Raw genomic sequence first — 10,380 nt, forward strand, 5'->3', positions numbered from 1 at the left:
GTAAATGATATCATGAAAAATAATGCAAGAAAATAAACTGATCTGCAAGTGACTCGTTATTTAAATCTGCATAGTTAATTACTTAATACAAAATTGTAGCTATCCAACTTGCCTGTATCTTTACGGCATAGTATGATGACCAAAGAGTCAATACAAATGACCCCTTTTTCCTATTTCCATGTTCTAGTGCTTTTGTCTCAGTTTTAGTTTACTTGGCTAAGATGTAAGCATAGCAGTGTAATACCATATTCCTGATCTACCAGGATTTATTAATTTAAAGTCGGGCTTCAATGCCTTTTATCTAAAAAAACATGTCAAAGAACTTTTAGCATCATGTAGGTATATAAGCAATTAAAGAGTCCTAGAAGCATCTTTACATGACACACAGAGGCATCAAAAAGTTATTGCGATGGGCGAAGGTACTAACCATGAACTATACATCGACATAAGTAAATGAAATGCGTATCCTTAGAGAGAGAAAATACAGTGAAACAAATCTTGCCCTTTTCATATGCAAGCATCAAAATATGCAATTGGGCGGTATCATCTTAGTAAGTCCATAATTCTGCACCCCATTAATATATTTCATAATACCTACACCTCAACCATAAGCAGAATCCCCGCAACAAAAAAAACATAAGCAGAATCATTGAGCAATTCCAACGGGAGGCCACATAAGTGAAAATAAGCTCTATAAAAAATTTAGCCTTCAAAGTAACGGGATTCATTCCTAGAACCACACAGCAGTTCACTTCGTGTGGAGGGTCCAAATTCATGCATTGAACTAAGGATCTATTATTTTGATTAGCATCAGCCGTGAATGGAATTGATATAGATGCACTCGTCAAGCTGGAGCCCCTAACGAATCTGCCAAATGGATACATGCCAGATAACTAAGGATCATTCGTTACACTACTAAAAAAACAGCAGCTACTGGGTCACGTTTTGTGCTTGGCGTTGAACTATTGCATCTCCGATGGTTAAATGGAAGAGGGGAGAGACACGAGAGGGGAAAGTAGTACCTTGTCGAGAAGTTCTCTTTGGTGAGGTCGATGACCTCGGTGCTGAATCGCTTGGCCACGATCAAGTACCACGGCGGCCACTTCCGAGAGGTAGATAGGAGGCGGCCACCTCTTGAATCACAAAAATAGATGGGCATGTAGCCCATTCATGTTCTGCCGATCCTTCTCTACCCTTCTCCGATAATGTGACCTTTCCAGTTTGGACCACATATCAATGATTATTGTAATATTGATGCTAGGAGGCTGCAAATCAAGCTATCTTCAGTGAGACACAAATCATCCAAGCAAATGCAATACATAGAAATGCTAGTCTATGAAAATGCTTACAAAGAAAAGTATATATGTATGAAGTCTTAGCTCGTAGCAGCTAATGATCTTTATCTCCAAAACCTGCATCAAAGTCAATATTGAATAATACGACACTTCTGATCTTAAACTCCTATGTGGGAAAAGTTCACAAAAATAAACCACAAGTAGAATCTTGCATTTTACTTTCTCGGCTTGTGTGTTGTAGTAGAAGGTCAGATCTAAACTGAAAGTTCAGAGGCTGGCACACTGGCAGAATATATGGTAAAGATGAATAATTAATGTACCGGTTTAACAAATAAATGGTCCAGTTAAATGTTGGATTACCCTTTAAATCATTCTAAAGAGACCTAAGAAATAATTAATCCCAATTAATGACTGTTGAATAATATCCTGCAAACAACACAGGGAAAAATTGAATAGTGAAACGAATCAAAAGATCACATGTCACTGCAACATATGCAAGTAGAAGGATGATCTCAACATCTGGAGTAAGCTATATGAGCACAATAAATAAGACCATATCTACAAAAACCACATTCATAAGTTTGACAGGGCCATCATCTATCATTCAATTTAAATTCCCCGAACATTTTGTGTTCCCCTCTAACTGAATATATGCAAACCCAGGATTTTCTCCGAACAACCTATGGACATAAAGCAAGAAGCTAGATGAGTAAATGACATATACCTGGCGAAATGAAGACTCTCTCAAGAGGACGGTGAAGGCGAAAAGAGTAGCCATAACTCCAACTAACAGAAGGACCTCGGTAGATGAACATGCATTGAATCAACTTCTCACTTTCATGATCACACCGAGATATCTCTTCTTTAGAGGTACATATCTGCATATATTCCAAATAAATGTAGAGGTATACGAAGAAAAGTACCCCTGGACAACAACAGAATCAAGTGTAACAGGCCAATTGCAGAGACAATAACCATCAGAAAATCATTATTGCGTAATTGATAATAAAATAAATACAGAAGCAGACCAAACATGTGGAGGAGAACAGGAACAACACGGCTCCCCTGCAAACAACCATATGTGTCAGGAATATTGGTTACTTTTCTGAAAATGCAAAGCGATACTGGTTTAAATCTATGGATCTTTGTTCATGCACATGAATTTTGACCAAAACTTTCGAGAACATGAACATCTTCATTAAAACATTTGATGAATGATAACCAAAGGGAGATAAAAAAAATCATAGCAAATCATATACGTAACTTCAGGAATACTGAGGCATAATGTTAGCAATTTTGGAAAAACTTTCATTAGATAAAAGGTATAAGACCAACATATTTTTTGGTTGAACAAATGACCTAGAATAAAAATGAAAAGCGGCAATACAAAATATAATTACATAATCATTACAGATCTGTAAATATGACTCATAAGCAGCTATGAGAAGTAGAACATCTGAACTCACCTGGGCATGAAAGAAGGGATTAGGGACAGACCAGCGTCATATTATTTTCTTCATACTCGATTATTTTCCGCAATAGGAGCATATAAGCTTCAGTATAAGATGAAAAATATATGCAACCGGTGTTATATATTATAGAGCTATAAACAATTTTTTATAGAAAGCAACAATGTAAAGTGTCATGTTAATTTAGATTTGTAATCTGAAGAAAATGCTGTACGGAAATAACCTCCATACATATGGCAGGTACACCTATGTTCGACGCTCATACGTACATATAGAATAGCATTCCGAGAGAATCCAAGCAACCAATATAACATCTTCCGGGAATACCATATGCACATTTAGGTGGGTACCAAATTCTGCAGAAACAATAGGACCATGCAAGTAAGATACATACCTACTCTAGCCAGTACACCAGAGGCACAAACTGAAGGCTCACCAAATATATGTATTTTGGGATTCTCCCATAGATCTGCCACTTCCTCTTCCACTTCCTCTTCGCTTCTCTTCTCCTCTCCAAGTGAAATTACATGATATATCTCAGTGGCTGCCAAAAAAAATTGTATATCTCAGTGCAGAGTTTAGAACATAAATAATCTTGAAATATTACATATCTTATGGAACACTACTCCACAATACTATATGGCATGGTAAGGAATAGACATAATCTTCAAAGACAGTAAATAGGAAGGATGAAAGGAAATAATGTGTGCCTTAAACTCCCCAGCTCTGCATCCTCTTCTGCTAGAGATTTCCTTCTTAAGTGTTGCTTGAGACGAATCAAATAGACCAAACCTACAGAGAAAAAATGGGGACTTACCGACGAATCGTGCAGTAGTAGCGCCATCCACGGCCTCCTCACGCCGCCGGTTTTGTGGGATGTCACGGCATATCGGCGTGAGCTCATGGAGAGTGAGGAGAGGAGGAGGGCAGCGGGGCGGAGCACACAGCAGCGACAGACAGATCGACAACAATAGCGCCATGGATGGCCGTCTCGGGTGCATGCTCCTGCGACGTCGCTGGTGCCATGTCGTCCTCCGCCTCGATGGGGGGATGGAGAGGCGGAGCACAGCAGCAGCCCGCCGCGCATAGGCCCCTCACCACCGTCACCTGCTGGCCTCGCCTTGGTCACCAGCCCGCCCCGCGCATGCCCTTGCGCGCTCGCGTGCGCGCCTGCTCAGGAACCGTGGAAAGGGGAGGAGGCCTCGCGTCGCCGGCTTCGCTCCATTGGAGCCGAGGAAGAGAGAGGGGCAGGAGCTGGCGGCGAGCAGGGTCGGGATTGGCCTAGGGTTGAGGAATTGGAAGAAGAACCATGGGGATTGGGGGAGAGGAACCGTGAGTGGGGATTGGGGGAGAGAGAAACGTGAGTGGGGATTGGGTGGGCAGCCAACCCCTTACGCCCCCAGCCACGCCTAACTAACTGGAAACCCACCCAAGCGACTGACGAGTGGACCAGACGAGCTGCGGGTCCCAAATACAGAAGGAGGCGAGTAGAAATTGGCTGTTACATGGTTTCATCTAGGAAGGTCTGGCCCGGAATGAATGGACGAGATCGACTAAGTGAACCTAGCTAGCAAGATCCAACGGCCACGAAGCTGAAATCGCTGTGAAGCCCCCATGGGGGGGCAGCTATTATACCTTCAGATACCTCGGCGCCTGGCCACACGACCTGCAGTGGCGCTAGGCTGGAATCGTGACGTCCCTCCTGTTGTCAATACTCTTGGTCCTGTCTAATGGCGAGTTTGCACAATTTCTTGCATGAAGTGGTAAAATTATAGCCTGAAAGTGACATGTACTCTATTTTTCAGACCTGGCGCTGGAGAAATTCTTTGTACGAAGACGTGTGGGTATGTGCAAGTTTGATGCTTTCTGAGGTACAGAGGAGCTGGATGTGATTGGAATTGAATCATCCGCACACTATTATGATCTGAATCGGATGGGCTTCGTACGATGGAAAGGATAAGTTTTGATTTTTATATCACTGAATTATGAACTCTGCTGTCTTTTCAAAAATATGATGTTCCGGTTAAAATATAATAATGTTGCATACGTGAAATGCAGGTCAATACAATTATTTAGTGACATCACAGATTTTTTTTATTACCCGAGTTGCTTTTCATGTAAGATGTTTGTTGTCAAAAAGATAATGTAGCACTTGGCGATTGATTTGTATGTTCTTTGTGTCGCCGGCATGTATTAGTGAAGTGATCTAGGCATGTAATAGTTAATTGGTAACAATGTAATATATGTACACTAGATTAAAAATAGCCAATACCACGATGTTCTTCTATAGAGATGCTTGGTTTTAGTCTTCCAAGATTGTTCAATCTCCCACATAGATTGACGTTTGAGTTTATACATAATAATGAATCTGATCATTCAATCATACAGATAAATGGGCATGTCATTTGTTTTATTTATGTACATCTTTAGTGTTTGTGTGTTACAGATGCTGTTTTATTTTTTCATGTAAATAAAAACCTAAAATTACTAAATGGACTCAAACTATTTATATATTCTCATCTTTATCTAATACTAGAAGGGATGAGTCTTTTGGGTCAGCCACCGCCATGTAAAAAGGCTAAGGTCACTTAATGAGAAGAAGCACAACATTTACATTAAAAATAGATAAGAAGCATGACGGGTTCATTAAAAAAAGACACGATATGCCAAGACTCAGTTGTAAGATATGCATCTCTCAATGGGCTAAAATTGACCCGTAGCAACGCACGGGTATGTTTCCTAGTTGCACTTATTATATTACTTTGTGTTGACAATTATCCATGAGATATATATGTTGAAGTTGAAAGCAACTGCTGAAACTTATATCTTCCTTTGTGTTGTTTCAAAGCTTTCTACTAAGAATTTATTGCTTTATGAGTAACTCTTATGCAAGTCTTATTGATGCTTGTCTTGAAAGTATTATTCATGAAAAGTCTTTGCTATATGATTCAGTTGTTTACTCATTGTCTTCACCATTGCTTTGAATCACTTCATTCATCTCATATGCTTTACAATAGTATTTATCAAGATCATGTTGATAGCATGTCACTTAAGAAATTATCCTTATTATCGTTTACCTACTCGAGGGCGAGTAGGAACTAAGCTTGGGGATGCTTGATACGTCTCAAACGTATCTATAATTTCTTATGTTCCATGCTACTTTTATGATGATACTCACATGTTTTATACACACTTTATGTCATTATTATGCATTTTCCGGAACTAACCTATTAACGAGATGCCGAAGTGCCAGTTCCTGTTTTCTACTGTTTTTAGTTTCAGAAATCCTAGTAAGGAAATATTCTCGGAATTGGACGAAATCAAGGCCCACGATCTTATATTTCCACGAAGCTTCCTGAACACCGGAGAGCCACCAGAGGGGAGGCCCAGGGCCTCCACACATGGTGGCGGCGCGGCCAGAGGGGGGGCGCGCCCCCCTGGTGTGTGGTCCCTCCAGACCCTTTCCGACTCCGTTTCTTCGCCTATATAAGTCGTCGTGACCTAAAACTTCGACACGAATAAGCCACAGGACGAGAAAAGTTACGCAGCCGCCGCCATCGTGAAGCCAAGATTCGGGGGACAGAAGTCTCTGTTCCGGCACGCCGCCGTGACGGGGAAGTGCCCCCGGAAGGCATCTCCATCGACATCATCGCCATCTTCATCGCCGCTGCTGTCTCCTATCATGATGAGGGAGTAGTTCTCCACCGGGGCTGAGGGCTCTACCGTAGCTATGTGGTTCATCTCTCTCTCCCATGTGATCTTTATGTGATCATGAGCTTTGTGATCTAGTTGAATATCATCTATGTGCTACTCTAGTGATGTTATTAAAGTAGTCTATTCCTCCTTCATGATGTAATGTGGACAGTGTGTGCATCATGTAGTACTTGGAGTAGGTTATGATTGTGATCTCTTGTAGATTATGAAGTTAACTATTACTATGATAGTATTGATGTGATCTATTCCCCCTTTCATAGCTAATGTTGACAGGTGCATGCTATGTTAGTACTCGGTATAATTGCGTTGGTCTATCATGCACTCTAAGTTTATTTAAATATGAACATCGAATGTTGTGGAGCTTGTTAACTCCGGCATTGAGGTGCTCTTGTAGCCCTACACAATGAATGGTGTTTGTCATCCAACAAGAGAGTGTAGAGAAAGTAGTATTTGTTTATTCAGTTATGTGATCAATGTTGAGAGTGTCCACTAGTGAAAGTATGATCCCTAGGCCTTGTTTCCAAGCACTGAAACTCCGTTTATTTACTGTTCTGTTGCATGTTTACTCGCTGCCATCTTTATTTCAGATTGCTATTACCACTCATATTCATCCATATTACTTGTATTTCACGATCTCTTCGCCGAACTAGTGCACCTATACATCTGACAAGTGTATTAGGTGTGTTGGGGACACAAGAGACTTCTTGTATCGTGATTGCAGGGTTGCTTGAGAGGGATATCTTTGACCTCTTCCTCCCTGAGTTCGATAAACCTTGGGTGATTCACTTAAGGGAAACTTGCTGCTGTTCTACAAACCTCTGCTCTTGGAGGCCCAACACTGTCTACAGGAATAGAAGCGTGCGTAGACATCAATCTTGCACTCTTGCAAAGTACCTTCTTGATGGTTTGCGAGTACAATTCCAAATGTACTCACGGCTTTGTCCATGGCTATTTACCTGGCCAAACTTGAAGGAATTCGACAAATGAAGAAGGATTGGACAACGTCTATGCGAGCTAGGAACGTTCTCCCAGTCAGTTGCATGTAGGGTTATGACAGATGACTTGGGCTCAGCACTGTTGAAGTGATGTTGCTACTCTGATGTTTAGTTAGGCTCTTCGAGGCTATTATGTAAGTATTGGTCATGTGACCTTATTGTAATTTTCTTATTCAGTTTTGTAATGGATGGTGTAACTTTGATATCAGTTCGGTTATGTGTTCACGGCACACTGATCATCGGATCGTGAACTGTATACATAACGGGTATTTCGGACAGCTAGTCCGGGGTCCCCACAGAGCTGGTAACAGAGCCATCCTGACTGTAGGAGACCTTAGTTAGCATGAACGTTAGTTAGGAAACAAGTACTGGGGAAAAACTATTTACAAAATCAAACTCTCTCTTTAGTAAACGAAAGAATAGCTTTCAAATTTTCTTATCCCGTCAAAACTTCAAATTCTTACCTCACTCTCTGATTTCCAAAGAATTTGAAAGCCTTTTGACTCTACTACCCCACCTTGTTCCAAAACCAGGTATTGGACGATGTCCCTCAGACCGGAGACTCGAACTCAAAGATGGATCAATCCCTCCGGAAGACTCATGTATCGCTGACAGCTGCTATTGAAGATTGGATGCCAACGCATCTTTAGGCATATAGGGATGATAATATCATATTTTTGGTTGTCACCAAAGTCTGTCAAGGAGCTGACCTTGTTCCTCCGTGGACTTGCCCTTTTGCGGTCATCAGGGATCAAGCCCTTAACTTCTTGACTAATAATTTATAGGTTCGTCGTGAAAGATGTTGACCCTGGACACTTCAGCAATTACCCTCCAAAGACCTCACGTCCCCGGGATGTTGAACAGAAGAGCCTCTGCCTCAACATCGATGACTCAACACCAGGCCGCTTCACCACCAACTGCTTTGAGAGTCCTTGTTGAAGTGGAGGTCATCCAGATGAAGACATCAACATATGTGACCAGCCCCAAACCTATAGGATGGATAGGACAAACTCAATTGCTTTGATTGAGCTACCCCCACGTATTAGGTATCCCTAGATACTTAGAGTACCATGTCTGGTTTGATGATTGCTTGTAGTTCCCTAAGTGTATTGCCTTGAGTGTTTTTATCTGTTTGTTGCGTGTATGTTTGTCTTGGTCTTTAGGTTTGAAAAACACTCTTAGTGTGAAAACCCAGCGTAGGAAGCCTCCTGACGAGGCGGTTCCTCGGCAATGCCCACCATGAGGGGCTTGGGTTTTTAGAGAAAGGCGACGACGGAAGTTCCGGGAGCGAGGCGGTACACGACGTACCCAGGTTCACGTCCCCACGGTGGAGGATCGCTACGTCCTGCTAGCAATCCACTATATGAATATATGTATACAGGGGGCCGCCAGAGGCGGAGTTGTTGGATCTAGTCTAGTTCTAATCCGCGGGTTGCGGTGTCTAGGCGTGTCGCCTTTATGATTATGCTTCTGATTATGCCTGTCCCTAAGGGGTGCCCCTGCCTGGCTTTATATATCAGCCAAGCTAGGGTTTACAAGAGTCCTAGTAGGATTCATATTGGAGTCTTCTTTCCTTGTAGTCCAAGTTGAGGCGCGTGCAGGTCCAGCTTGTTGAGTCCTTGAGCTGGTCCAGCTTCATAGTTTGCACCGGGTATGGTAATGTCGAGTACGCGAAGGGTTATTCCCACGTCAGTAGCCCCCGAGTGTCTGGCTGAAGTGAAGCTTCGGGCAGGGACTAAAGTTGTCTTCGCTGAATGTCTTGATCATCTGTTGAATCTTGTGCTTGATGTAGAGTCGAAGTTGCTTTCTGTCGGGTGCGCGAAGCGCTCCCGATGGGAGTAGCCCCCGAGTCTATGGGCGGGTGCTTGCAGCCACGCATAGACTCAAGTTGTACTACTCGAAGATCTTGATTGTTGATGCCGATGTCTTCAATTTTATTCTTCTTTGTTGGCGAGGTTGCCATATTTTTTATCGGGTGCGCGACTAGCGCTCCCGATGGGAGTAGCCCCCGAGCCTGTAGATAAATATGAAATAGTTATGTATAGGGTGTCAAAAATGCTAAGTCAAATACCGTACACGTCCTCGAGTTCTGAGAACATGATGCTGATGACTCTGAAGATGCCATAGATAGAGGAGTTGATGATTCAGATGATATCCCAGAAGAGCCGATGATTGAGAAGATGGCCCTGAGGAGACAATGATTTGGATAATGGCCCAGAGGAGCCGATGATTTGGATGATGGCCCATAGGAGCCGATGATTCGGATGGTACCCAGGAGGAGCCGATGATTTGGATAATGGCCCAGAGGAGCCGATGATTGGGATGATGTCCCAGAAGAGCCGATAATTTTATCGGGTGCGTGTCCAGCGCTCCCGATGGAAGTAGCTCCCGAGTCTGGGCACTGATGCTTGCAACCGTGAGTAGACTCAAGTCGAGCAACTCGATGTTTATAGTTTTCTTCAGTTGTCGTTGACACATTGTTGTTTATTTCAAGGGTCAATGCACCTTGAGCATCGTTGATGCCATTGTTTGTAAGGTTTTCGGTAGGTACATATATATGCACTTTTACCGTGTTAATGCCGTTGGCAAATTTTGAAGGAGCAAATCTTAATTGCCCGTTTAAGTGTATGTGTATTCGTTGGTCAGCAAATTATTTGAGTGATCAGCTCATGTTGCAGGTCTTGCTAAACCCGTTGTATGTGCAACTTTGCTTTCAACCGATGTATGTTCTAAAAAAACAGCAGCTCCTGACTGTATCGGAAGCACTAACTCTGCCGATGAGCCCGTTGTTCTTTGATATTTCCATAAGTAAAATATCGAACGTGGGTTGTTTTATATGTATTTCCAGACTCTTGCTATTTACGGCGCTCTTAGAGGCATCTGTAGCAGAGGGAAAGGTCAGCGTCC

The 10,380-nt window shown here is 42.5% G+C and overlaps 2 long non-coding RNA genes across 2 annotated transcripts; both read right to left on the minus strand.

Moving 5' to 3' along the window:
- Positions 1–1,040: 1,040 nt before the first annotated feature.
- Positions 1,041–2,301, minus strand: LOC127338379 (uncharacterized). The gene is made up of 3 exons (XR_007874335.2): positions 2,020–2,301; positions 1,350–1,412; positions 1,041–1,265 (listed from the first exon to the last, which is right to left on the minus strand). It is a non-coding gene; the product is annotated as an uncharacterized lncRNA (long non-coding RNA).
- An 11-nt stretch (positions 2,302–2,312) lies between these two features.
- LOC127338380 (uncharacterized) lies at positions 2,313–3,121 on the minus strand. Its single transcript, XR_011754100.1, has 3 exons — positions 3,034–3,121; positions 2,762–2,848; positions 2,313–2,360 (listed from the first exon to the last, which is right to left on the minus strand). It is a non-coding gene; the product is annotated as an uncharacterized lncRNA (long non-coding RNA).
- Positions 3,122–10,380: the final 7,259 nt, after the last annotated feature.

This window comes from Lolium perenne, chromosome 3 (genome assembly GCF_019359855.2).
Source record: "Lolium perenne isolate Kyuss_39 chromosome 3, Kyuss_2.0, whole genome shotgun sequence".
NCBI classification, from domain to species: Eukaryota; Viridiplantae; Streptophyta; class Magnoliopsida; order Poales; family Poaceae; genus Lolium; species Lolium perenne.